This window comes from Peromyscus maniculatus, chromosome 7, assembly GCF_049852395.1.
Source record: "Peromyscus maniculatus bairdii isolate BWxNUB_F1_BW_parent chromosome 7, HU_Pman_BW_mat_3.1, whole genome shotgun sequence".
NCBI classification, from domain to species: Eukaryota; Metazoa; Chordata; class Mammalia; order Rodentia; family Cricetidae; genus Peromyscus; species Peromyscus maniculatus.
This window is the reverse complement of record NC_134858.1, coordinates 23,098,938-23,125,324: the sequence shown is the minus strand read 5'-3', so window position 1 is coordinate 23,125,324 and position 26,387 is coordinate 23,098,938. Positions and strand designations below refer to the sequence as shown.

General features: G+C 46.0%; 1 long non-coding RNA gene across 3 annotated transcripts; it reads right to left on the bottom strand.

The window, feature by feature from the left end:
• Positions 1–2,746: 2,746 nt before the first annotated feature.
• LOC143274099 (uncharacterized) lies at positions 2,747–25,999 on the bottom strand. 3 transcript variants are annotated; one of them, XR_013052539.1, is made up of 4 exons: positions 25,800–25,999; positions 4,761–5,435; positions 4,224–4,396; positions 2,747–3,096 (listed from the first exon to the last, which is right to left on the bottom strand). It is a non-coding gene; the product is annotated as an uncharacterized LOC143274099 (long non-coding RNA). The 3 variants fall into 3 exon arrangements; XR_013052538.1 differs by having other exon boundaries at positions 5,353–5,435; XR_013052537.1 differs by having other exon boundaries at positions 4,224–5,435.
• Positions 26,000–26,387: the final 388 nt, after the last annotated feature.

The following is a 26,387-nucleotide window of genomic DNA, read 5'->3' as shown; positions in this document are numbered from 1 at the left end:
AACTCCAGTCCTCTGGAAGAGCAGCCAGTGCTCTGCACCACTGCCCTGTTGTTCTGGCTGTGACACCTGTGGTTCAGTCAACTGTATTGCAGCCACGCCAGTTTCCTAACGTTGTCAACTATGGCCTGGTTTTTGTAAGATGCTATCATTACAGGAAGTTGGTCTAAGAGCAGATAAGAATTCTCTGTGCTACCTTTGTACCTTTTTGTGAGTCTGAAATTATTACAAAAAAATGTTTAGACAGGGAATACACACAAAGCTTATCCTCAAGCAAACCTTTATTGTGGCACAATGCTATTGGAGATAATTTCTCCAATCATCCACAAAGCAGTCAGGTCTAAACAGATACCAACAGTGAAAAACTATGCTAGTGCAAGACCATGGTGAGCAATATTACTTATATGTTATGTGTTTTCATGTTCCCTCCCATGAATGTGTATGAACAATCACTTCTAAAAGTAAATATTACTTTTAAAAGTATTTGGAGGAAAAGTGGCTGGTTCTGGTTTGGATTTGGGACAGACCCCCAAGGGCAGTGGACTGCCCCATTTTCACCCAGGCTGGCACCAAACAGACAAAGAAATGCCTGCTGGAGAGGAAACAGAGGGCTTTCCAGGAAAGCTGGGCATTGCCATGCAAAGCGTGTCCAGCTCTGACAGCACAGCAGGACAAAAAAGCCTTCAGAACTGTTGGCAGACACGCACTTGGTGCATGAGCAAGACAGGCATGGTGCTGCCGTCTCTCTGTCCTTCCTGCTACATCAAGGAGGCAAGGAAGGTTTGCCAGGCTCGAATGGCCGGCAGCCAGTCCCTGAAATGGGGACAACTGAAACATGATCTGGATGCCAGTGTGAACAGGACAACTGTGGTGAGCATGGGCAAGGCAGGCAGAGCTGCTCCTGAGTGGTTACTCAGGGACAGAAGGGAAGGTCAGGACGTAAGGACAGCGAGGGCCTGCCACCTGTCTTGTAGACCCTCTGCACTCTGACCCGGTGCTAAGATTAGGGAAAGCAGAGAGTTTACCCTGTTGGCACACAGCCTTCTGGGGACGATGAGATGCCTAACCCACAATAAAGATAATTTATTACTGTGGAGGAAATGGAGATCCACCTGACCTCAGCCAACAGTGTGTCAAACCCTAGAGAGCCCCCAGGCAAACTGGATACATTGTATCTGGTATAATATGGACACAGATTTTCCAGATTCAAACAAAAAAAAAAAAAAAAAAAGGAAGAGGGGAGGGAGGGAGGGAAGAAGGAAGGGGGGAGGGGAGGGAGGTCAACCTATGACAAATGTTGGACTTTCTCAAAGCCAAAAGAAAAATTTATAGCCAGTGAGATGATGCTGATGACCTGAATTCAAACTCAGGATCCACGTATTAGAAGGCGTGAACCAAGTCATCCTTTGTTGTCCTTTGACCTCAGTACGTGTGCTATATAGCACATGCATGAGTGAGCATGTGTGTGTGCATGTATGTGTATATCACACACATGCACTCACACATACACAATATATAAGTAATATTTAAATAGTAAATAAATACAAAAAAAATTAAGCAATTGCTTTGGGTTTTAAAAGGAACGACTTAGAGTTTGTAATGAGTTCGTGAATTTTTTTTCTGCTTTCTGCCAAGCTTTTTCCAAAACACAGCAAGCCTGAGCATCCCTAGAACTCAGTTTTTGTTCAGGCTGCAAAAGACCAGATTAGGATTTTGTTAGCGTGAGACATTTTAGACAGTGAAAAAGGCCCTGTTAATAATTTTGCTAAGACAGCAGATCATGAGGCCTGGCTGTGCCAAACTCAGACACGTCTCACCTCTTATGCAAACAGCCAAATTCTAATCCTTCCTCCCAGGATCGGGGCAGTCATGCAAGGGCACACATACGCTGTGTTCATGCATTGTGCAGTGGTTGATGAGTGATTTTTTTTTTTTTGACATTACAATGGTAACAAAGAAATAAGCTTTGAGCAGAAACCACACTTCACATTTGGAGCTTTGATTTTCTTTTCTAGGTCAGTGATAGGAGCCTCTTGTTATGGTAAGCAGCACTGAGCCCAGCTCCCACTTACCAGGGCAGCCAAATGAGCCGCTTCACTGTCTTGCCAAGCTGCTAAGTCTGGTAGTAGATGCTTGAGAGTCGGAATTCCCACTCTACCCAGAACAAGGGATCTTCTGTGACATGTTCATGGAGGCCAAGTGGAAGTCTGGTTCCTTCCCTGGTAGAGATTCGCCAGGGCCGTAGTCACAGCTGTGCTAGGAGAGTGTTAGAGCAAGTCATCTAAAACAGACTGACTGGGGCCGCAGCCTCATCACATAGTATGTAATGCCCAGTTCCCTATTGAAAATGCGTCCATGTATGAAGAACTGAAACTCTCCGAACACAGTGAGAAGAGGCGTGAACTGGCTGTCCATACCTGCAGCTGGCTTAGTGAGACTGCCGAGGAGATGAAGCTCTGGGCATGCCTAAGGGGTGTGTCTTTATTAGATTAATTGAGGTCTCACCCAGAAAGTGTGCAGCACCTTCACACAGGCCTGGACTGAATGAAAGTGAGAGGGGAGCTGAGCAGCAGTCACCTCTCTCTGCTTTGGAGCAGAAGCTCTTGCTCCATTGGGAATTACAAGGCTCTGGGTTTGCTCCCCAGCACTGAAAAGGGAGACGTATAGAGAGGGGAGGATTTTAAAGAAACCACAATAAAACACAAAAAAGAATTTTAATTTTTACTCCACAAAGACTTGTTCTAAAAAAAAAGAAGAAAGAAAAGACAAACTACAGAGTAGAAGATACTTGGAAAAAAATCATATCTCCAAACAATGGTGAACATCGACAGTACATTTTTTATAATTCTCAAAATGGCACAATCCCAAAGAAAACAGACAAGCAGGAAGTGGACAAAGGCAGGAAGAGACATGAAGAAGACATACAGATGTCCTCTGAGACCTGGACAAATGGGCGACACCATTAGTGCAGGACTGCAATGGGAACTTGTGGCTTACAGCGCCCCCGGCAGAGTGTCCAAAGGAAAACACAGTGTCAGCACTCAGCAGCTTCCAGGGAAGACAGGCTGCATCACTCCTGCATGGCTCGGGAAACAACCACTGGAAAAAGGTGAGAAGTGTTTTTAAAAACTAAACATTCATTCAATAATTGGTTTTCCAGGTACTGTCTCAGAGAAATACGTAGGTTCACATGGAGACTTATGCATAACTTTTATGGCAGATTAATTCATAATAAATAGTCCCAAATGGAGACAGCTCAGATGTCTTTCAATGGGCAAATGATTGAATGAACTGTGGTCCTTCATACCATAGACTACTATTCAGTATATCACTTATGTGCACAACAACCGTGGGACGCCCCAGAGAATCATGCTGAGTGAGAAAAGCCAACACAAAGTGACACACTGTATGATTCCATATATGTAACAATCTTAAAAAGACGAAATTATGAAAACAGACACAAGATTAGTGTTTTCCAGGTGTTAAAGGAGGGGGTGTGTCAGGGAAGTGGTGGTGGTTTAAAAGAAAATGTCCCCAAAGGAAGTGGCACTCTTAGGAGGTGTGGCTTTGTTGCAGTAGGTGCAGTCTTGTGGGAGGAAGTGTGTCACTATGGGGGAGGGCTTTGAAGTGTCCTATGCTCAAGCTACTCCCCCCCCCCAGTGTCACTGTTCACTTCCTGTTTCCTGCAGATCAAGATGTAGAACTCTCAGCTCCTTCTCCAGCATCATGTCTGCCTGCATGCTGCCATGTCCTGCCATGATGACAATGGACTAAACCTCTGAACTGTAAAGCCACCCAATTAAATGCTTTCCTTATAAGAGTTGCTGTGGGCATGGTGTCTCTTCACAATGATAGAAACTCTAACTAAGACAGAAGTAGAACAGTTACACACAACAGTGCAAGGAACTGTGTACCAACAGAAGTGTGCTGTCTTGACTATTGGTACCAACATTCTGCTTGCAATACTGTAGTGACAAGCAGGGGACTCTGGGGAACACTGGGTAAAGGGCACAGAGACCTCTGAATTAATCATGTTTTTTTACAGTGGCATGTGAATCTACATTTATTTCACAATCAATAAAAAGCCACATGTTATAATTTCAGTTATATGATATGCCGGTTAGGCTGTTGTGACAGCCTGGAATCATATGAGAAGAAAACTTCCTGTGAGGAATGAGCTAGTTCAGGCTGGTCTCTGGGCATGTCTGCAAGGATTCAGTTATTACCTGATGAAGGAGGGCCCAGCCCACTGTGAGCCTCATCAATCCTCAGGCAGGGGCTTCTGGGCCATATAAGCTAGAAACATGAACCGGCAAGCAGAATTCCTCCATGGTTCCCACCTCTCATTCCCACCTTGAGGTCCTCTGACTTCCATTAATGAAGGTCTGTGAACAGGAAACTGTAAGATGAAATAAACCCTTTTTGGTTTTATTGTGACACCTGGTCAGAGTGTTTTGTCACAGCAGCAGAAATGAACCTAGAACACATCGGGCATGCTTAAGTACAAACAGATCTGGCTCCTATTTGCCAAAAATACATGAAATCCTGCTCTTCCTGATAAGTCCTGAGAAAAACTGTGACAAGGCAGGGTACAAAGTGTTCATTCTACTCTGCAGAAATTAAAAAGAAAAAATGTAATTTTAATTGTGAAGAATTACAAAAGTTTTGTTTGTTTGTTTGTTTTTATGACTGATGCTTGTTGATATAAGTGGTATGCTTACTCACCTACCAATTATGAGCAATTTGGCAACATCCCAGGATACCTGTTCTTTTGTGCTCCTTAGTATTCTTCAGAAGTCACACTTCTGGAAAAGCATGCCACAGAAATTCCCAGACAAGTTCATTAAGATATATGCACAGGATGTTTCTTTCCTGAAATAACTTAAAGAGATAGCTCCAAAGTAATCAAAGACAGTCAACAAATATTGAAAAGATGAGTGGCCTGCAGGCTGACATTGGAAAATGACCAAGATGTATTAAGTTCAAAAAAAAAAAAAAGCAAATAGCAAAAGAATATGTGTAGTGTGCTCTTACTTTCTTTATATCAAATGTTGGCCCTTTAAGATAATAGATACAGAGAAGTAATTTTAAAAGAGCATTTCTACAATAATCTTGGAAGGATTTGTGATGGGCTGTCATGTCCTGTGTAATTCATCTCTGTGTGTTCAAGATATCCTGAAGCTAGAGTTACAGTTGTAATCAGAAATAAGAAATTCTGAACTGATCATGATACAGGGTCCACGGACCTCCCACAAGGGCCTCAATACGATGCTTGGGAGACAAGCCTTTCCTTCTTGAAAATGGGAGATTTCTTCCCTTGTGTTATTGTTCAAAACACCACAAAGGGATACTCACAAACCAAGCCAGTCTTCAGTTCTCAGACAAGCTTTTCTCCCCTCAGGCTAGTCCTGTCATCTCGACTGGACAGTCCAGTTGACCTGCAAAGGGATGAAGATGAATTTGATGTTCAAGTCAGGGCTTAGGGCACAGGGATGATTGTGGGGTTTCATAAAACCACCCCAAAAGATAAGTCACAATGTCTACGAGATTCCCCCGTGGAAGTGCCAGCCAGGAGCAAGTGTGTAGAAGAAATACTAAGGCCCCTTCTGGCCCTTCACTTTCTCAGTGGCCAGGTGAGAAGGGCTAGGTTATGGAAGGGAGTCTGAAGAGCACTGTAAGAAGTCTGGTGTGGTGTGCTATGACCCCACACCACCTGCTGGCCTTCCCCTCTGGAGTCTCAGGAGAGCTGCTTAGGTGAGTCACTGTGTGACTTGGGAATGGCTCCCGGACGACTGCAGGAGGCAAGCAGATGTTTGAGGACAGGAACTTCCCAAACTCTTTAAGGCAAATGACATGACATGACATCTCAGGACTATGGGGCAAGGGCTGCCAGGAGTTACCAGATTCTGTCTGATGGGCAGCCCAGAGAACAGAACTGGCAGAGGCAAGGCTGAGGGATCCTTGGGGATGGGTGAGCAGCAGCAACCAGACAGCTAGAGCCACAATGGAGAACCCTGTGTTTATGGACAGGATCTCAACAAATCCAGAAAAGAGCTCTGTGCTGTAGGTGATAGTGCACTATCTAACACCATATATGGTGGGAAAGACAGAGCCACTGTAAACAGTAACCAGGGACACAAAACAGGAAGCCAATTTACGGCATCCCTGCCCCTCCCCTCTCCCCCAGAGCTCTACCTCTGGAGGGGTCAGAATGAAGGCAGCTGGGTAGAAAGCCAAGCCCCACTATTTCACCAACTGAGATCTTTCTCAGGCCTTAGAGGAGAAGCCAGAAGATGCCTCAATGTTGGAAGAATCCAGGAGTGTGATATAACATGAAAGTGAACCTTTGTGAACACTGAACCAGGACTGTGACCTCACATGGACGTGAACATTTCTGAACACTGAGCTGAGCCAGAATGTAACAAGACAACTGTGTCATGTAGCTTCCTGTTAATGTGACACACACTAGAATCACTTGGGAAGAGGGAACCGCCATGGAGAAAAATGCCTTCATCCAATTGGCCTGCAGGCAAGTTTGGGGGGCATTGTCTCCATTCATGATTGATGTGGGAGGGCCCAGCCCACTGTGGACTGGTCGTGGGTCATGGAAATAAACAAACTAAGCAAGCCATGGAGAGCAAACCAGTAAAAAGCGAACATTCTTCCATCGCCTCTCCTTCAGTTCCCGCCTCCAGGCTCCTACCTTGGATTCTTATCCTGATTTCCCTTTTTGATGGGCTGTAAGCTACATGATCAAATAAGCCCTTCCTCTCTAAGTTACTATTGGTCAATGGTTTATCATTGAGCCACAGAGCAGCAAGCCAGGATACAGCTTAGTACCAGAGAGTGGGCTATTGCTATGACAGACCCAACCGTATTTCTTTGGGGAGGACTGTAGAAGTATCTGGAATTTGGAGCTGGAGAAGCCATTGCATTCTCAGAGATTACTGTGCTGTTATGGGATCCTGGAAGATAAGAATGCTGAGAGAGTACAGACGACGAAGCATTGGCTTATGAAGGTTCAGAGGAAAGCAATGACTCTACCAGGGTCATTTGTGTGATATGTTTAAGAAAAAAAGTCTGTGATTTCTGGACAACTGGATCTGAGAAATCAGCTGTGATTAAGAAGAGACTAGTTCTACTAAAGTAACACTTAGTTTTCCTGGGGCAGTTGATGATTCTTAGCTGGGGTTCAGAGACCAGTATAGTTCAGAAGAGACTAGTATCACTGAGGCATAATCTCGGAGTACTTCTTCAGCATCAGCACACAGAGGCTGTGGTCCAGAGGGCATCAAGCTGTCACCCAAACTTAGCAATGTGTAAAATTCTCCCACATGGTACTGGCTCTGAAGGTAACAAAGGGATCATGGAAAGAAGTTGAGGCTTGGTGAGGCCAGGAGAGGCTATTGGTGCAGGTGTGACTTCAGCTGCCAAGGAGAGCCCAGCAAACTGGGGATGCCAGGACCATGGGACAACACCAAGGACAGCAGCAGGTGTAGAGTGGAGCTGGTCTGACAACAGAGAAGGCAACCAGAACATTAGCCAAATGTTGGCACTGAACATGAAATCACATCTAAGTATCCTGCAGCCAGGGGGACAGCTCCACGGGGAAAAGTGCTTCCCTCCCAAGCCTAGAGACCCGACTTTGATCCCTGGGACCTGCATGAAAAGCCTGATTCGGCGGCACACATATGCAATCCCAGCATCCCCACTGGGAGATGGGAGGCAGAGATGTGACAGCCTTTGGATGCTCACAAATCATCTAGTCTGTAGGAGAAAGTGCAGCAAAATCGGTAAGAGAGAGCCTACATTCAGGGGGAAGGCAAGAACCTACTCCTGAAAGTTGTCCTCTCACCTCCACACGGAGCCATGTAATGCACACTCACGCACTTTAAAAAACAAAGTGGCTCGGCTCTTTTCGGGCCTGAGCAGGGAGAGGACAGAGACGGCTCCCTCCCAGACCTCCTGGTCTGGTGGGGGTGAGGGACACAATCAACCATGAGTCTCTGGTGCCCGCCGCCCAGCAAGTGCCATGCCTTGAGGCTGGGGTGAGCAGGACTCAACCACATGCCACCTGTGACTCAACCAGGAGCCTGGGTGCCTGGTGGTCAGGCACCACTATGGTACAAGGAAGTCGGAGAGAGAGGCAGAACGGTCCATGTCCTGGGGAGACAGGTGGATCTGAAGAGGTGAGAGTCATAAGGAGCAGCATGATGCAAGTGGTCTGCTAGCCATGGGAGTCCAAGGTGATGTCCAGGCTTGGGCTATCTATCGCCAAGGGCCAGGTCTTAGTCCAAGGCCCTGAAGCCACTGAGGGGGCCTGTGTTGGTGTCTGTGGTTCTTTTCTCCACTGAGGGCTGTGCAGAGGCCTGTAGTCTGGGCCACCACTTGGGGCCATATTGATATCTGAGGACTACGCTGCCATGGGGGCCATGCCAATCTGAGTGGCCTGTGCTGCCACCTGGGGCCATAGTGACATCCAGACCCCAGGATGCTGCTGAGGACCATGTCTGGATCAGTAGTCGCACCACAGCCCAGGTATGTATTGATGTCTGTGGCCCATGTTGCTAGCAAAGACTGCATGGATGCCCAGGTTCTAGGCTGCAAACCGTGGCCATGAGGGTGTCTGGGGGCTGTGCCACCACTGGGGCCATGATGATCTGAGTGACCTGCCCTGTCACCTGGGGCCATGGTGTCATCTGGGCCAGGGCTGCTGCCAAGGACCATGTCTAGGTCTGTGACCCTATAGCAGCCAGGGTCTCAGTTGAGGTCCATGGCTCCTGTTACCCCTGAGGGCTGTGCAGATGACTGGGGTCTGGTCTGCCATCTGAGACCATGTTGGTGTCTAAGGGCCATGTTCCCGCCAGAGTCATACTAGATCTGGGGGGCCTGTGCTGCCACTGGGCCCATGGTGGTGTCCAGCTTGAGCTCCTGCTAAGGGCCATGTCTGGGTGGTCCTGCAACAGCTGGGATCAGCGATGATGTCCACAGCCCATGTTAGCACAGAGGGTCATTGGAACCATGCCATGCTGAGCCAACCCTGCCCTTCACTGGCCCTGGGATGGCTGGCCCTGCCTCATGCTGGATTCTGCAGCAGGAGGTGGCACCCCTCACTAAGGAAAGATGGCCCTACCCCTCACCACAGGCATGCACCTCACCTGGGCAGCTCACTAGAGCTGACCCTGTGGTCAGGAATGAAGGTGAGCTGACCCTGAGTGTGTGAGAGCAGAACTGGCTCTGACCCCTCACATGGCATGTGTGAGGGAAAGATGCCTTTCCCCCTCCACCCCTTGCTACCTGCAGCAGGCAAGAGAGCTGACGCAGGCTCATGAGAGTAAGAGAACTGGCCCGGCCTCTCACCAGCTGCAGCACACAGGAGAGCAGGCCCTGCACCCCGCCTGGGCAGCACTCTAGAGCTGACCTGTTGTTGGGGAGCAGGTGAGCCAGCCCCAAGAGCAGGAGAGCAGGAGAGCTGGACACCTGCCACCCACCTCCCTGTATGCCCCCCGTAGCAATCAGGAATGAGGGCCCTGAAACTCTCCTGGGCAAAAGAGTAGAGCTGGCCCTGGTGGTGTCAGCATGGGTGAGCCAGATCTGAGGGCCTGAGAACAGAACAGGCCCTGATCCTTGCTGTTTGGGTGAGCTAGCTGAGGCAGTGCTGGAGAGTTTGCCAGGGTAGTGACCATGGGGGTCACTGGCCAACCCAGCTACCACCCCAGCCCAGAAGCAGGGCTATGAGTTGCCCACCCCAACATCCACCTCGTATATGAAATACTGGAGCATGTGAAGTGGACAGACCTACAGATGCAAAACAGCAGGACCTCCATGACACAGGACAACAACAGGCTATCCAAGAGGAGCCCCAGTGAGAGCCCAGTACCAGTGGTGTAGTAGAAACCAGTGGCCTCCAGCCAGACCAGTGACTTGTGGCAATGAACACTTGTAAGTAAAGATGAATGGACTAAAGGGTAAACTGTGTGACTCAGCAGAGCACACTACAGCTTCCACAAGAAGATTCTTCTTTCTTTCTTTTTTTGTTTTGTTTTGTTTTGTTTTGTTTTGTTTTTTGTTTTGTTTGCTTGGTTGGTTTGGTTTGGGGGTTTTCTTTTAAAGTTTGTTTTGTTTGGGGGGAGGTTGCAAGGGCAGAGGGCAGCTGCAACAGGATGGGGAGATAAGTGGGATGATAATGCATGATGTGAAATCCACAAAGAATCAATAAACTTTTTTTTAAGCCAGATAAGTACTCCTAGTACACACAAGTCATGGTTCACTCAGGCATCAAGAAAGGAAACAGCAGATGCTAACAAACCCATGAGTTACGTTGTTGATTAAGCTGTGGGAGAGCTCACAGATTAAGGGGTTTCAGATAGATCTGCACGCTGACCTGCAGAAAGCAAACCCCAAGTCTGTGTTCACCCACAAGGAGAAAAAGAAAGGCAGTAAAGACAAGTCATGCTGCCTGGGGGATAAATTAGACCTCTGAAGAAAAGCTAGCTTCAGTGGACTCTTCAAGGTGGAATCAAAGTTGGCTAGTGGAGAATGGGGCAAACCATGTGTCAGGAAAAGACAGGATGTGCACAGAGGCATGGAGAGAGTTCATTTAGTTCCAAGTGGTCCAACGTGTCCATAGTCCAGGGTGCCACGGGAGAGAGCAGACTGGGAAGGAGGTAGAGAGTGAGCACACAGGAGCACAGGAATACTGGTGTGTGTGTGTGTGTGTGTGTGTGTGTGTGTGTGTGTGTGTGTGTGTGTTCATCTTTGTGTCTGTATTTGTGTGAGAGTCTATATGCTCTGTGAGGGTATGTCTGTGTGTGCCTGTGTATGTTTGTGTGAATGTGTGTATGTGCTTATGTGAGAGTGTGCGTATGTCCTTGTAAGGTATTTAAAGAGAAGTAGACAAATGAGAATGAGAACCCCCTTGAGCTTCAGGGATTAAATCAGCTAACAGGAGAATCATAGCCTGGAAGAGGAGACTGGGAAAAGCTAGTTAAGGAAGCTGGCAGTTTCCAAGCCCAAGACAGTGGCTTGTGACTGCTGTAGCATGAATCCGGGCTACTCACAAAGTCCAGGGCCGAAGTCTAGGTCCCCAGCCTGTCATATTGGAAGGTAGTGAACACTTTACAAATGTGGACATAGTAGGACATCTTCGCATCACTGGGACTGTGTCCTTAGAGGAGACTGTTAGACCCCAGTTGTGTCCTCTCTCTTTCATCCCCTGGCCTTTAGGGCAGTAGCTCTGATCTACCTCAAATTCCTGCCTTGATGAACTGCCCCACTGCAGACATAAAAGCAACAGAAGTCACATAGTCATGGGATGAAACCACCAAAACCAGAGCCGAAGTAAGGCCTATTGTGTTACATGTTGATTACCTTAAATATCTGTTACAGTGGCCAAGTGCTGACTGGGAGTATCCCCAAAACTACTCAGCTGTGTAGTGGGGCGACTATGTGGGTATGGATTCTACCTCAATTACAGAAACAGTGAAGGCCTACCCTAAGATGATTGAAGACGGTGGAAAGAAGGGAAGAGATGGCAGGACATCTTAAGCAGTGCAATGGTCTGACAAGATCAAGCTCACGAAGCTGAAGATGCTCCAAGAACTGCCATTCAACTGCAGGCTCTTGTCTGTTTTCCATGCCCACGAAGTGGGGTGTTACTTTCTTAGCAGCTATATAATGGGCAGACCTCAGGGAATTCTCCCTAGGGCCATAGGGAGTGTGACTCCCTCACACTACATGTTAATATTTTTTTTTCCTTTCTCTTGAAATCTGATGAAGTTAACAGACCTCTGCTGGCTGCAGGGATGACAGGTTGTAGTAGTATTTTACTTGTTCATTATATGTCAGGAACTACACCAGTCTATTTATTTATTTTGAGGTTTTTGAGACAGGGTCTCACAGCACTGCCCAGGCTGTCCTGGAGCTAACCTGAATGAGAGAGAAAAGTTGGGCGTATACTACTTCCTTCTGCGGCCGCCACCGCCCGGTCATGTATTCACGGCCCCAGGCCCTGAGATGGAATCTGACAGCATCAGTGGGTCAGAGGTGAGACAGTGTGCCCTCACATGGGTGGCAGGGATCTTCTCAGAGCTTACAGTAGCAGCACAGACACACGGGGAAAACCCGGGCCTCCGGGTTGACCCAGTTCCACTGTGTAGTTGGATTCCCTCTGTGCTCCCGGTGAGGTCAGGAGAACTAGTGCTTTGGTCTCCTTTTATGGAAACAGTCACAGTGACTAGTTCAAGTCCACAGCCGCAGTTCAGAAGCAGGCTTTTAAATCCCTGTCTCGTGACTGTGGGTGAGTGCTGCTCCTGTGGCCTCTTCACCAGCCCTGGGCCTCTGCTAGGTTGTCCCTCATTTGTGTCTGAAACCACGGCCCTTTGTCTCTGTAAACCCCCTTCCAAGCCTCTGTCTAATATAAAATACATCCCATCTACCCTCGTAAGTACTTCAAGTGCGCAGCTCTGCGACGTGAATTACCTCATGTGGCTGCACCCCTGCCCACACCACTTTAATCATTTAATGGATTTAAAGTAAAAACCACACAAAGTACAGCCTTCAGAGGTTGTCATTTTTCTTTTTCACAAAACAAATGGAAATAGTTGTCTTGTAATGTTCATAAGGCAAAACTCCCCATGCCCATTTGTCTTCTCTGTCCTCCCTTTGGCCCATTGGCCCAGTGCCTGCTTGGTCCCTTCTGGATAATGCTGTTGTCAGGCTCTTTGTACTGAGAAGAGCCTGAAAGAAGCACTTTAAGAGGCAAAAAATGTTGTTTATTTGTTAAGGTCTCCAGTTCATAGTAGGTTGACTCCTCATCTGTGTGCCTGACTTGGGGCTGAAATACACACCAGAAAATTTTGTGGAAGATGACTACTTACCTCATGGTAAGTAGCCATAAAGTGGAGACAAGAAGGGACCAGGAACTGGCTACACAGTGTAACATGTTTTCCTGCACTTTTCCCAATGGTCAGCTTCCTGCCACAAGGCTCCACCTCCCAACAATGTCATGGTACTACCAGTTCATCATGGAATGACACTTGTGTGGGATATGTTGAACCCAGACCAAAACTTTTGATGTTTTCCCACTTTCCACAGAAGAAAGCCTGTGCCTTATAGGTTAATAAGCTTAAAACTTTATCCAGTGACTCCAGTGTGTGACATGCCTCACTGATTCAACATCTACACCCAAGTCCCTTCTCTTTCATTTCTTTATGAAGACTGCAAGATCTAAAAACTCACTTTCATAGTCTTTCTTGAGACTCTAAATGATTTCAGCGAATGTCTTAACAATCCTTATATAAAGAACAGAAGCAACTAGACATCTCTTTGTATCTTAGCCAAATATGTAATGCCAGGAACTATGTAACAGTTTTGTGTCTGTGAAGCAGAAACCACAAAAACATGGCACCATTTCAGTAACATCATTAAGCCCCATAACCAGTCATGGACTATTGGCTTCCAACCTTATCGAGGAAAATACCCCCGCATTTATTTAAGCTTGTTAATTTCTTTTAATCACTACTACAGAGTTATATAGACTCCTACCCTAAAAGTAGAAAGAAAAGAAAGGAAGAAAGGAAGGAAGGAAGGAAGGAAGGAAGGAAGGAAGGAAGGAAGGAAGGAAGGAAGGAAGGGAGAGAAAAACTATTATGCTGCAAAATTAGTGGGTATCATTGACTATAGAAATCATTTAGCAAAAGTCAAAGTCTTAATTCCTTTTCTATTGCTGAGATATGACACCATGACCAAGGCAACTTATAGTAGAAAGAGTTTATTTGGGGCTTACAGTTCCAGAAGGTCAGAGTTCATGGCTATCACAGAGGGAGCATGGCATCAGGCAGACATGACACTAGAGTAGTAACTGAGAGCTCATGTCTTGAGAACAGCATGGACTTTTGAAACCTCAAAGCCCATTCTCAGTGACATAACTTCTCCAACAAGGCCACACCTCCTAATCCTTACTAAACAGCTCTACCAACTGAGGACCAAGTATTCAAACATGTAGCCTGTGGGCCATTCTCATTCAAACCACCACACTCAATATCAGAATTTTATAGCAGAAGAACAAGCTGATTATACATGCATGCTCTGCTCAAATTTAACATAAAGTATAACAATTACAAAATTATGTGTACCTTATGTGAGGCAATCATAAGTACTTAACACTATGAATCATGTTTGCTAAGCACTTAACTGGAACCCAATCAAACCCCTAGAGCCAGTTGTCAGATCATAAGAAATACTATACAATCAGAAACAAGTTAAACATAACATATGATGCCAACAAGAAAATCCAAAATTGGGAAGTTCTATAGGACAGAGAATGATTTTTCAATGAATAAAATATAAGGGGCAGGGGGAAGGAAACCGACTGATTAAGGAACCAAGAGATAGATCAATAAATGCAACTCTACCTGCACATCACCTGTTTTAAATGAATCTACAATATGATAATCTTATCAGCACTGATGGTGTAGCTCAGTGGTAATACACTTGCTTAGCCCAAATAAGACCTCAAGTCTGGTCCTCTGTACTTCAAATAAAAAATAAAACAACACAACAAATACAAAACCCAAACAAAGTAAATAAAAAACAAATTTTGGGGCCAATGAACTAACTCAATGGGAAAAGGCCGTCGCCACCAAGCATCACAGTCTAAATTTGAACCCTATGATCTGTGTGATGGATGCAGAGAACTGACTCCCCAAGCTGGCTCCTCTGGCCTCCACACTCACTACATGGCCTGGGCACAAGCACATACACACATAATAATAAATAAATATAAATTAAAAATTTCTAAAATCTTACCAGAACAATTCATAGAATTTGAACATCATGTGTTGTTGAAGGCTGCTGTGTGGAAATTTCCTCTGAGGTTAAAATCTTTCATCTTAGAGAGAAACTTCTTAAGATATAAGATGTAAAAAGGAAGTGAAACAACAGGATATTTTAGGATAGGATGTTTAAAAAGAAGTAAAACAAAATATCCTAAAGGGAGGTGAAACAGTCCTTTCTGTTGGGAAACTGGTTAAGACAGGAAACAAACATTTCAAAATAGCTCCAGGAAGTCCCTAAAACTGACCTGGTTCATTAGGCCCCTCCCACCTCAGGAGGATGTAAGCAGTAAGGATGACTGAGAGTCATTCTCAGATAAGCCAAGCTACAAAGAAGACTCTCAGACAAGCCCAACCCCTTGAAAGAAGTAGACACCAGCTGAGCTGCCTGGAGGAGGCTCAGACCAGCTGAGCTATCTGGAAAGGACACTCTCCAACCTGTTGAGCTGCCTACAGGCTGTGCAGTATGCTCCAGGATTCTAGGTTTTGTGAGCTGTTGCCCATGCTTCGGTGGACCTTTGGTGGTAATGTGGCTGTCTTTGAATAATTTCTGTTCCTGTAAGTAACTTCACCCATATTATTGTAAGTAGCCCCAATAAAATGCATCAGTTCATCATGTCGGACTTTTGTGCTATCTATACTTTGATCTGTCATCAGTTTCGTATCTAGGGTGAGGAGACATTTGTTCACAGCTCCTCAGGAATAACATCACACAACAAGGGTTGCTGTTTGTAATGGATTGAATAAGAATGGTCCCCAAGGGCTCATACGTTTGCATGCCTGTTCTCTAGTTGAAAAACTGGACGGATTAAGAGGTGTGGCCTTGCTGGAGTAGGTATGTCTTTGTTGGAGGAGGTGTGTTGCTGAGGGTGGGCTTAGAGGTTTCAAAAGCCCACTCCAGGCCCAGTGTCTCTCAGCCCACCTTCCTGCCTGCCTGCCTGCCTGTGGATCAAGATGGAAATCTCTCGGCAACTGCTCCAGGACCATGCACGTTGCCATGCTTCCTGCCATGATGATACTGGACTAACCCTCTGAAACTGTAAGCCAGTCCCCAATTAAGTGCTTTCTTTTGTAAGAATTGCCATGGTCATGGTCAGTCTCTTTACAGCACTAGTGCAGTGACCAAGATAATATTAGTTTTTCGGAGAGAACAAAGACATCATAATGACCTTTTTAAAACTTGGTCTCCAGGGGTTCACTTCAGTTAACAAAGACAGCAGTAATGGAAACATGATTCACACAGCAGACTTTGGTTACTATCATTAACAGGTGCCCGGTTTGGTGAGTAAAAGCGAGAAAAGAAATCTGAAATGTGTACAGCCTCAAATTATCTCCCCAAACCAGCACAGGGGAAATGGACCTTACAGAGAAACCTGTAGTTATTCCTGATTTAAGAAGCTGTTGCTGCTGCAACTATTACAGGAAGCTCAGTGACGCATAACACATGTCATTTTGCAAATTTGGAGATCCAAAGCAGAGAAGATGAGGAGGAGGAAAATGGGTTTTATTCCCTTTCTAGTTTTTCTATTTTTAAAAACCTGAAGGATGAAATGAATGAAAATACAGGCATTTAGTAAGCTTGCCATATACAAAACAGGACAAAAACACTATCTGTATTCATTTACTGAACAATGTTTAAAACACAAGTTTAAATACAGAATTTATAATGGCATCAGAATATTTTCCAATGCCCAGAAATAAACTTAATGAGTGATATGAGAGATCTGACTGGCGATTGGATAAAGCTTTACTGAAACTACTAACAGCCTAAGTAGGCTAAGGAATGTCACATCCAAGTGATTCTTAAATATCTGGCCTCAGCATCCATCTATATCCTAAAAATTGAAGGACCCCAAAGATATTTTGTGTGTTAAATCATCTGTTCACTAAGCCAAGTTAAAATCGAGATTTATATTTTAAGAAGATACTAACTCATTGAAAATAACAGTAAACTTATTTCATACTAGCCTGGATAATATTTGTGTAAGAAACAGATATCTTTTTAAAAAGTGAGTTGACTTCCTTGCATGTGACATAATAAGATCCCTGAGAAGGATGCGTCCTTCTCCACCCAACCACACTAAACAAGTCTCTTGTCTTGGAACAGGCCTGCTTCCTCCATGTTGGGCCCACTTCAAAAGGGTCAATCCCTGTCTGAATATAGCTGGCTGCTTCTGAATTAGGTCCACTTGGCCAGGAGCAGTAGTCCCATAGGCAGGTCTGGCCCTCTTCCATTTGGTCAGCTTGCTTTCTGATGGGAAAGGGTAAATCTGTGATATGTTGGAGTCTCCCACTTTGGTTAGCAGAAGTGGGTCAAAATGAAGACCTCTAGTCTAGTCCAGATTACCTGAAGGGGTCGCCAGCTTGCTACACACCCTTTGTCTCTGCAGGGCTGACACTGGCAAAGGGGAAGCCACAGGGGTGGGGCTGCTCTTCTCAGTTCTCGCTGCTCTCCAACACCAGTTGTACTAAAGCCTATGGCCTATATGAGCCCTTACACTGGGAATGTCAATAATCATTTCACAGGTCAAGAAATCCAGACACAGAGACATTCGGCCCCTTACCCAAAGCTTCATACTGAGATGCATGGCAGAGCATCTTGCTTGAAGCCCCTGGGGCATACCTCCCCGGTGCTGTCATAAAATGGGTAGTCAGAGACGATCAGAGTCTCACTTTATGGGAGACTCTAGCTCCAACTACAATCTCATCCAAAAAGAAAAAATAATAATAATTCCTTAAAAACAATTTAAGGGCTGGGGAGATGGCTCAGTGAGTAGGTATGGTTGTTCTGCAAGCATTGGAGCCTGCATTCAAATCTCTAGCACCCATATAGAAAAGCCAGGCATGGCTTCATGTGCATGTAACACCAGCTTTGCAGGGACCAAGAAAGGTGGCTCCTGGGACCTCCCTGGTCAGGCAGCCTAGAACAGTAAGCTTCCATTTCAGTGAAAGACCCTTCTCAAGTAACATGGAGAGTAATAGAGGAAGACACCAACATCTACTATATGCATGCTCTCTACATGCATGTGCAAACACACACACTTATGACATACATGTAGATGAAAATATTAGGAACTTGTACTGATTATGACTACAAATACAATGCCCGCAACTCAGCCATTCTACCTCTAGAACTATATCTTGGAGAAATTAGAGACATGTACACATTTGTTCACAAGGTGCACACTGGGACATACTTATCCTAGTGGAAAGCACCTTTGTGTCCAATGACAAAAGGCAGGTGCCTTACAAATGCAGTTGTTATATACATATTCACTGTGGAGGTGTCTGGAGTGCTCACCCATGCTACCCCACATCTGATCTCTGAGAAAGACTGTAGTGTGATCCTTGCAAAAAGGCTGCAACACGCTTGAATGGCTTGAGAGCAGGTGATCTATTGTGGGAAGAAAAGTAAGAGTTACAACACTAGCTGTAACCAAATGGGGTTAAAATTAATGCTTGTGATCTGAAGAATTCTCCAAATTATTTCCATCATAATCATCCATTACTTTTTTACACGCCTGTCTAAAAGTAATACAGAGTCAGGGTGTCGGCCCGTGTCTGCAGACTGTGTGAGCCTGTAGTGTCAGGCCTCCTCAGGAGGAGGGGCCTCTGATAAACAAATAGGAGAGTGAGGAGAGCTGGTGCCACGGCCAGCGAGCCAATGACCCTGGAGCTGACCAGGAGAACCCTGGACAAAGTGAGGCGATCAGAGCCCTGCCCCCTGCTCTGAAGTTCACCCACTGCTGCGGGTCAACAGGGAAGGCTCCAGGCACTCTGGCCAGCACTGAAAACAGTTACAGAGGCACACTTTGAAGACCAAAGGTCTTGGTCCAGCATCCACTGTCTGGCTCTTTCGGACTTCTTGACTGTTTTCCATGTTCCACAGCCCTTCCCTAAAGAAAGGCCATTTTTCCCTAGCTTTCTCTTGCACTGATGAATGTTTCCCTTCTGCTGGGCACATTGCAGTTTTCCTCCCCCATTCTCTACTCCTAAAATATCTGTTCACCGTCCTAAGTGAAAATACGGTGGTGAGCTGACTGCTGAGGGGTTAGTCCACCTGCTCTGAGTTTAGTTAACTGCCAGGAAGAGCAGCCATAATGTGTACCACTTAGCAGTTACGTGCTGTTCACAGACATTGCATCCCACTTAATCCTGATACATTGTCATGGAAAGTTAGCAGTGGCTTTTCCTTGTAAGGAAGATAACAGACCCAAGATTTGATTAAGTTAAGCAACTCTTCCAAAGTCAGCAAATGGTGGGAAGTTAGTTCAAAGCCAGGCTGGTCTGTGTCACTCACAGAACATTGTCACACCCATGACTGCCCACATCAGGGAGGGAAGCTAGGCAGGTGAGATCATCCATGTTTAACAGGCAGGGAAGCTGAGTCTGGTTTCTGGGAAATGGGGGTCGTGGTCTGAGAATGCAGGCCTCCTGGATTCTCCTAGATATATATTGCCATGGCTCCCTGAGTCTGCATTCAGACTAGCCCAATGTTCTGGATGCTCTGTGCTCTCAAGTACCTTTCTGAACTCAAGGAGAGACCCTGATGAAAAAGTCACTCAGTGGATGAAGCTTCAGTTACCCAGTGTACCGCATGTCATAGTCTTCAGGGATTCAGAAAGTTCTTGGGAAAAGCAGCCACCAGAAGTCAGGTCCAAACAGATCAGAAGGCTAATTTTAAGGAGAAATAAGCAATATTGCCCTTTCATAAAAAGCACAAATAAGCAAAACCCACTGAGGTCCTAAGGATGATGAATGGAAGTTTCCTCATTACCCACCCCTGTTGTTTGGAACCAAAGCTACTTGGAGGAGTCCTGCATCCTCCGTGTGTGTGCAGGCAGTGAGCAGCGCCTGTGGAGGTCACTTCCCTCCCACCCACCCACCCGTCCCACACTTCCAACCTGTGCCTGTGTTGTGGATGCCAAGGCAGACAGCCCTGGGCTTCATCTCCTCCCTCCACTCTGTTCAAATGTGTTGGCTTCAGTGTTTACTCTTGGTAAGTGGCAGCTAATGTCTCAGGAGAGGCGTAAAGTGGAATGTTCAGAAGACCATCAAACCGAGTCATTTGCCTGGCTCTTCTTGTTCCCAGGCTGAGGTCTCAGTTGCCATTCAGTTCAGTCCCTGAACTCAGAGAGGTCCTGTGTTCTGCCCAGGCCATGGCGGGAGGAAGAGTCTTTTACCAGAAGCAGAGCTCCTGCTGGAGGAGCTGCATTGAGAAACTCATTATATGTCTACTTTTACATGCACACTGCAGGTCTACTTTTACATGCACACTGCAGGTCTACTTTTACATGCACACTGCAGGTCTACTTTTACATGCACACTGCAGGTCTACTTTTACATGCACACTGTAGGAGGTCTGCTTTTACATGCACACTGTAGGAGGTCTACTTTTACATGCACACTGTAGGAGGTCTACTTTTACATGCACACTGCAGGTCTACTTTTACATGCACACTGCAGGTCTACTTTTACATGCACACTTTAGGTCTACTTTTACACGCACACTGTAGGAGGTCTACTTTTACATGCACACTGCAGGTCTACTTTTACATGCACACTGCAGGTCTACTTTTACATGCACACTGTAGGAGGTCTACTTTTACATGCACACTGTAGGAGGTCTACTTTTACATGCACACTGCAAGTCTACTTTTACATGCACACTGCAGGTCTACTTTTACATGCACACTGTAGGAGGTCTACTTTTACATGCATACTGTAGGTCTACTTTTACATGCATACTGCAGGTCTACTTTTACATGCACACTGCAGGTCTACTTTTACACACACACTGTAGAAGGTCTACTTTTACATGCATACTGTAGGTCTACTTTTACATGCATACTGTAGGTCTACTTTTACATGCACACTGTAGGAGGTCTACTTTTACATGCACACTGTAGGAGGTCTACTTTTACATGCACACTGCAGGTCTACTTTTACATGCACACTGTAGGTCTACTTTTACATGCACACTGCAGGTCTACTTTTACATGCACACTGTAGGAGGTCTGCTTTTACATGCACACTGTAGGAGGTCTACTTTTACACACACACTGTCTACTTTTACAAACACACTGTAGGAGGTCTACTTTTACACACATACTGTAGGAGGTCTACTTTTACATGTACACTGTAGGAGGTCTACTTTTACATGCACACTGTAGATCTACTCTTATATATACACTTGATAGCTGTATCCTTTTACCTGTGATATTCTTCTTGGAAGAAGGGCTTTGGGAAGTCACCTTTGATTCATTTTCATACATAGGGCAGTGGCCGAATTAAAGAATTAACTTTTTCCCCCAACAGGTGGTCTAGAAGAAGACTAAGTAAAATTGGTTCACATTTTTTGGAGCAATCCATGCTTCAAATACCTGGGAGCTCAGCCATATTTTTAATTTATCTATTAAGTTTTTATTGTAAAAGGAATCACACTGTGAGTGAGTTTAAACTAAGTCATCTGTATTTATGTATGAATATATTCACGTATGTGCACACAGGTGTGCATGCTTATGCAGGCCAGAAGTGGACGTCGATGCCCTTCCTCTGACATTCTTCACTATTTTTTGGAGAAAGGGTCTTTCACTGAACCGCAAACTTGTGACTCAGACTGACTGGCCAGCAAGAGCCAGGAACCCTCTTGTCTCCGCATCTCTAGTGCTGGAATTACGGACACACACCCCTGCAGTGACGTTTGCGTGTGGGTTCTGACTGGTCTGATTTAGTTCCCCACCCCTGTGCTGCAAGCACTGTCCTGGCAGCCATCCCCTAGCCTGTGCAAGAACTCTTTAAAAGTTAATTATTACTAATATTTGTAGCAGCGTTACCGACAAGCTCTCTGGTATTTACCCTTTAAAGCATGTTAAGTCAACAATTTGCAGCATATTCAAAGCTGTGTGGCCATTTTAGAACATTTTCTTTCTCCCTTTTCCCCACAGTGAGGAAAATCAATGCCATGGGCTCTTGCACATGTGAAACAAATGCTCTATTATTAGCCACATCCTCAGTCCAATATTAGGCTATTTTTCATTTCCTGTGTATTCTTCAAATGCTTCTTTCATGAAGCTTAATGTCCATCGTGTGGTAGCATGGACCAGCACCTTGTTCCTTTCTATAGCCAGGAGCATCCCACTGGGTGGCTGTACTACATCTCAGCTGACAGATTTTAGGGTCTTTCCACTCTTTGGCTATTGAGAAGAAGGCTGACCTGAACTCTCATAAGCACATTTGTTATTAACATGTCTCCAGTACATCCCAAACAATGTGATTAAAATAACTGAGTAGCTAGAAAGATGGTTCGGCCATTAAGAACACTTCCTGTTCTTGCACAGGACTGGAGTTCACAAGCACCTATAACTTGAGTTCTAGTAGATCCAACATCCTCTTCTGGCCTCCATGGACACCTGCACTCAGGAGCACATACATGCCCACAGAATTTACCAGCCTGCATTTCCAACTAACCTCTAAGTAGTGCATTTCTACTTTGGCAGTCATTTATTTTCTCTGCCTCACATCCATTAACACCTGATAAAGCTTCCCCTCTGCTTATGCGAAGTTTGATGTTAGCGAGTCATGAATCATCCTTGGTGAAAATTGGCTGGTTATAAATGTGAGAGCCAATGTCTGGATTGCCAGTTCTGTTAATGTGTCCATAGACCAGCACCACACCATCTTGATTTGCAGATTTGCAGGTCTCTCTCACTCTGTTCTTCCTTTTCAGTGCTGTTTTAGCTACTCTGGCGACACAGCTGACTCCAGTTATCACTGTGAAACATCTGAGGACAGGGAACTTCCGGTGAGCAATTACCTCCTTTGGATTGGCCTGTGTGGCATTTTCTTGACTGCTAACTGATGCAAGATGTACTACTGTGGGTGGTATACTGGGAGGGATAAGAAAGGGAGTTGGATGTGAGCCTGGCAGCAAGCCAACGTGGTACAGCATTCCTCCATCATCTCTGCTTTTAGCTCCCGACTCAAGTTTCTACCTTGGCTTCCCTTAATGATGTGTTGGAACCTGTAAGCCAAGTAAACTCAACTCTCTCCTTCCTCAAGAGGTTTGGGGTCAGTGTTTCACTGCAGCAACAAAGAGGCGAAGTAGAAAGTTTGGGCTCCTTAAGTTTTGTTAGCGTGAAGAACAACTTGCACAGTTTTGTCAAGAAGCCAGCAAGGCGTTCCCCGAGAACTGTATGAGATCTACGGACAGCTCTGGGAAGTGTTTCCACGTTAACAGTACCTAGTCTTCTGATGCATGGGCAGGGTGTCCCTGTCCGTTCATTTAACTTTTGCAGTGTTTGTCAACACCTTTTTTTTTTTTGGTTTTTCGAGACAGGGTTTCTCTGTGTAGTTTTGGCGCCTTTCCTGGAACTCACTCTGTAGCCCAGGCTGGCCTCGAACTCACAGAGATCCACCTGGCTCTGCCTCCCGAGTGCTGGGATTAAAGGCATGCGCCACCACCACCACCCAGTTTTGTCAACAACTTTCAAAAGTTTAGAGAGTAAATATATTTCTTGTATTAAATTTATTGATATTCTGTTTCTTAATGATGTTAGAAATGGACTTGTTTTCTTTATTAAACACTTTCTGATCATTTCTCAGTTGGCTTACTTTCCTCAGAAAGAGTCTTATTGGAGAAGGCAGCACTAGGGGCTTAATGTATCTTTGTGGATTGGGTGGTATCCCCAGCACTGGTGACCAGAACTGCAGTCACATCCCATTCTTTCTATAATCCAGACGGTGCCTCTGCTCAAGGGTCCACACCCAGGACCGGCCAGGACTGGCCAGATGTGGCTCAGCCCTCAGCTCTGCTCCGCCAACATTCACACTGGCAGACTAGGTTTGGGCTGCAGAGAGAATTTCCCTGTGGGGTGAGCAGGACTCAATGCTCCAAGGAGAACAACTAATTTACCTTTAATGTTAGCCGCCCCCCCCCCTCCCCAAGAAACCAGCAAGCAAATCCTGCCACACAGAGGTTTCCTGTGTTTAGAAGACCATGTGAATCCACCCAGATGCTGAAGTTTATGAAACAAAGGTACAGGCACACAGGTACAGGAAGATCTCTAGAGCCAGCAACTCCCTGCTGTCTGCGGTCCTAGAATCCTTCGGAGGTCACTGCCCATCATTTCTGCCTGGAGATACCAGTGGGGACCTTTGTAGAGGCTTGCCCTAGCTATATGCTGTTGTGGAATATTAATTTAAGATGGGTTACATTCATTTATGCTGTGGATTTAAAAAAAATGATACGAAGACTTGTTACATTTGTTTGATTAAATAAAAATAACCTCAGGTCAGGAGGCTGAGTCAGCAACTAGCTGACAGGAAGTGGTGGGGAGGATCCATGTGTAGCTAAGGTTCTTAAGTGGGAACTGAGCAGAAGGACCCCCTGTTTTGGGGGAGACACGAGCTAGGAGAGAAGCTTGGCTACTTGCTATTCAGCCTCTAAAAGAGCAGAATTTCACCTCAACCTTTGAATCCTGGTTTCTATAGAAGGATAGAGATCTAGATAAAGTTCCCTTTAGGCCATGATAGAGCCGGTGCCTGAGGGAACAGAATTCCCACCTGGCTACAGCCAGTGCAGCCAAACCACTCCTGGTAGCTGCCCCGAGTTGCAGTTGCCAATTAGGACAGCCGTTGCTTAAGGGGCAGCTACTGAAATTAATGAAAAACAACAATAATATGTCTCACCTTAGGAACCATCACTGCCCGGGCCCAGTGGGTGGCACCCCCTTTCTCCATCACTACTGAGACCCAGGGGGTGCCTCCCCCTTTCTTTATTTAGGGATTCACGTTTGTTCTTGGGCCTCGTATCCTACTCAAAATAGTTGAGCTATCTCTTCAGGGGGTAGGGGGAAGGCATGGGGAGCAGAGTACAAGGTGTAATCCTATGTAGCCCAGGCTGGTCTTTAATTCTCCATCCTCCTGCCTCTCAAGTGGTGAGATCTCAGGTGTGCACCATCACTCCTGGCTTTACAAGCATTTCCCAGCATTCCTGGTATCACTGCAAACACAGACAACATTGTGTGTGTGTGTGTGTGTGTGTGTGTGTGTGTGTGTGTCTGCTCATGTGTATTGGAATTTAAGAACAGCATATCCATCCGGCTTGGGTCCAGCTTTCTTAATCTCTGGTCACCAGATGTGGGAGCTTTTTGGCATTTCTTATACCTAAGAGTTTGATGTCAAGAAAACCAAAACCACCAGAAGAAAAACATTTAAGCAGTTTTCCCTGGGCCTAGCCTGCTGGACCTCAAGCCCTCAAAAACACTTTCTGTGTTGTCTTTGCCTTCCACTGAAGGTCCCCCCCCCCCCAGACAAGGACAATGTAGAGCAGTTCCCTCTGATTTATCTCCAACTGCTTCAGGCTGCTGGCCACTAAGAGAAGACACTGAAAATCATTTGAAGATTAAAAAAAAAAAGTATTTGAGGATTCCTCCTTCTTATCACAAAAAAATCCCTGTGTGTGGATGAGGAGAGACGGGCCCTGAAGAGGTCCCCTGGGTAGGGGTGAGGATGGACAGACCCTGAAGAAGTTCCCTGGGTGGGGTTGAGGATAGATGAACTCTGAAGCGGTTCCCTGGGTGGGGTTGAGGATAGATGAACTCTGAAGAGGTTCCCTGGATGGGGTTGAGGGTAGATGAACTCTGAAGAGGTTCCCTGGATGGGGTTGAGGGTAGATGAACTCTGAAGAGGTTCCCTGGATGGGGTTGAGGGTAGATGAACTCTGAAGAGGTTCCCTGGATGGGGTTGAGGGTAGATGGGCCCTGAAGAGGTCCTCTGGGTGTTCAGACCAGGAGTTCTTAGAATGGAGCAGCTCCTCCTGTATGGGGAGGGCTGCAGCACACCACCACCCCAGTCCCAGGGCCTCGCCAAGAAGGGGGCTCCAGCACAACCCCACAGCCTCCATGGGGCCTAGAGAAGGCCCTCTCTGCAGCTCCCCACAACCCTGTACCTCACATCCCTCCATACCTTTGTCCTCCAGCCATCTGCCTCTCAGCAGCCATGCTTGCTCTCCCAGAGCTCCTGACTTACTCTTCCCCACCCCTGAGAGACAGACAGGCTCAAGGCTGCTGCCCCTTTCCTGGTCACCAAATCACAGCCCGTTTACTCTGCTGTTTAGTGTCGTGACAGGACAGCAGCCTTAAAAACACAAAGGTGCCTCCACCCTTTTTCAGGCCACAGGTGGGTGGGATGGTCAAGACCATAGACACAGCCAAGTCTAGTTTTCTGTGTGGGAGGAAGGATAGCTTGCATTCCTTTTCAATGGGTCATAAGCCTACCTGACCCATCCCCACAGGCATGAACAGGACTTACTTGGGACAACCACAAAACCAAGCAGCTGTGGTCTCCGTTGCTTGTGCATTGTACTGAAACTGAGCACATGGTACGTTCTAGACATTCTACAAACCAGAGAGCAAGGCATAAGTGAATGCTTTTTATGCACAGATGCTGTGGGGTAGAGGGCAGTCTTCCTTCTCTAACTGAGGATCATGGACTTATCCATAAAGTCACGAAACTTGCAGCAGTTCAGAGCACTCTCTGCTCTTCCAGAGGACT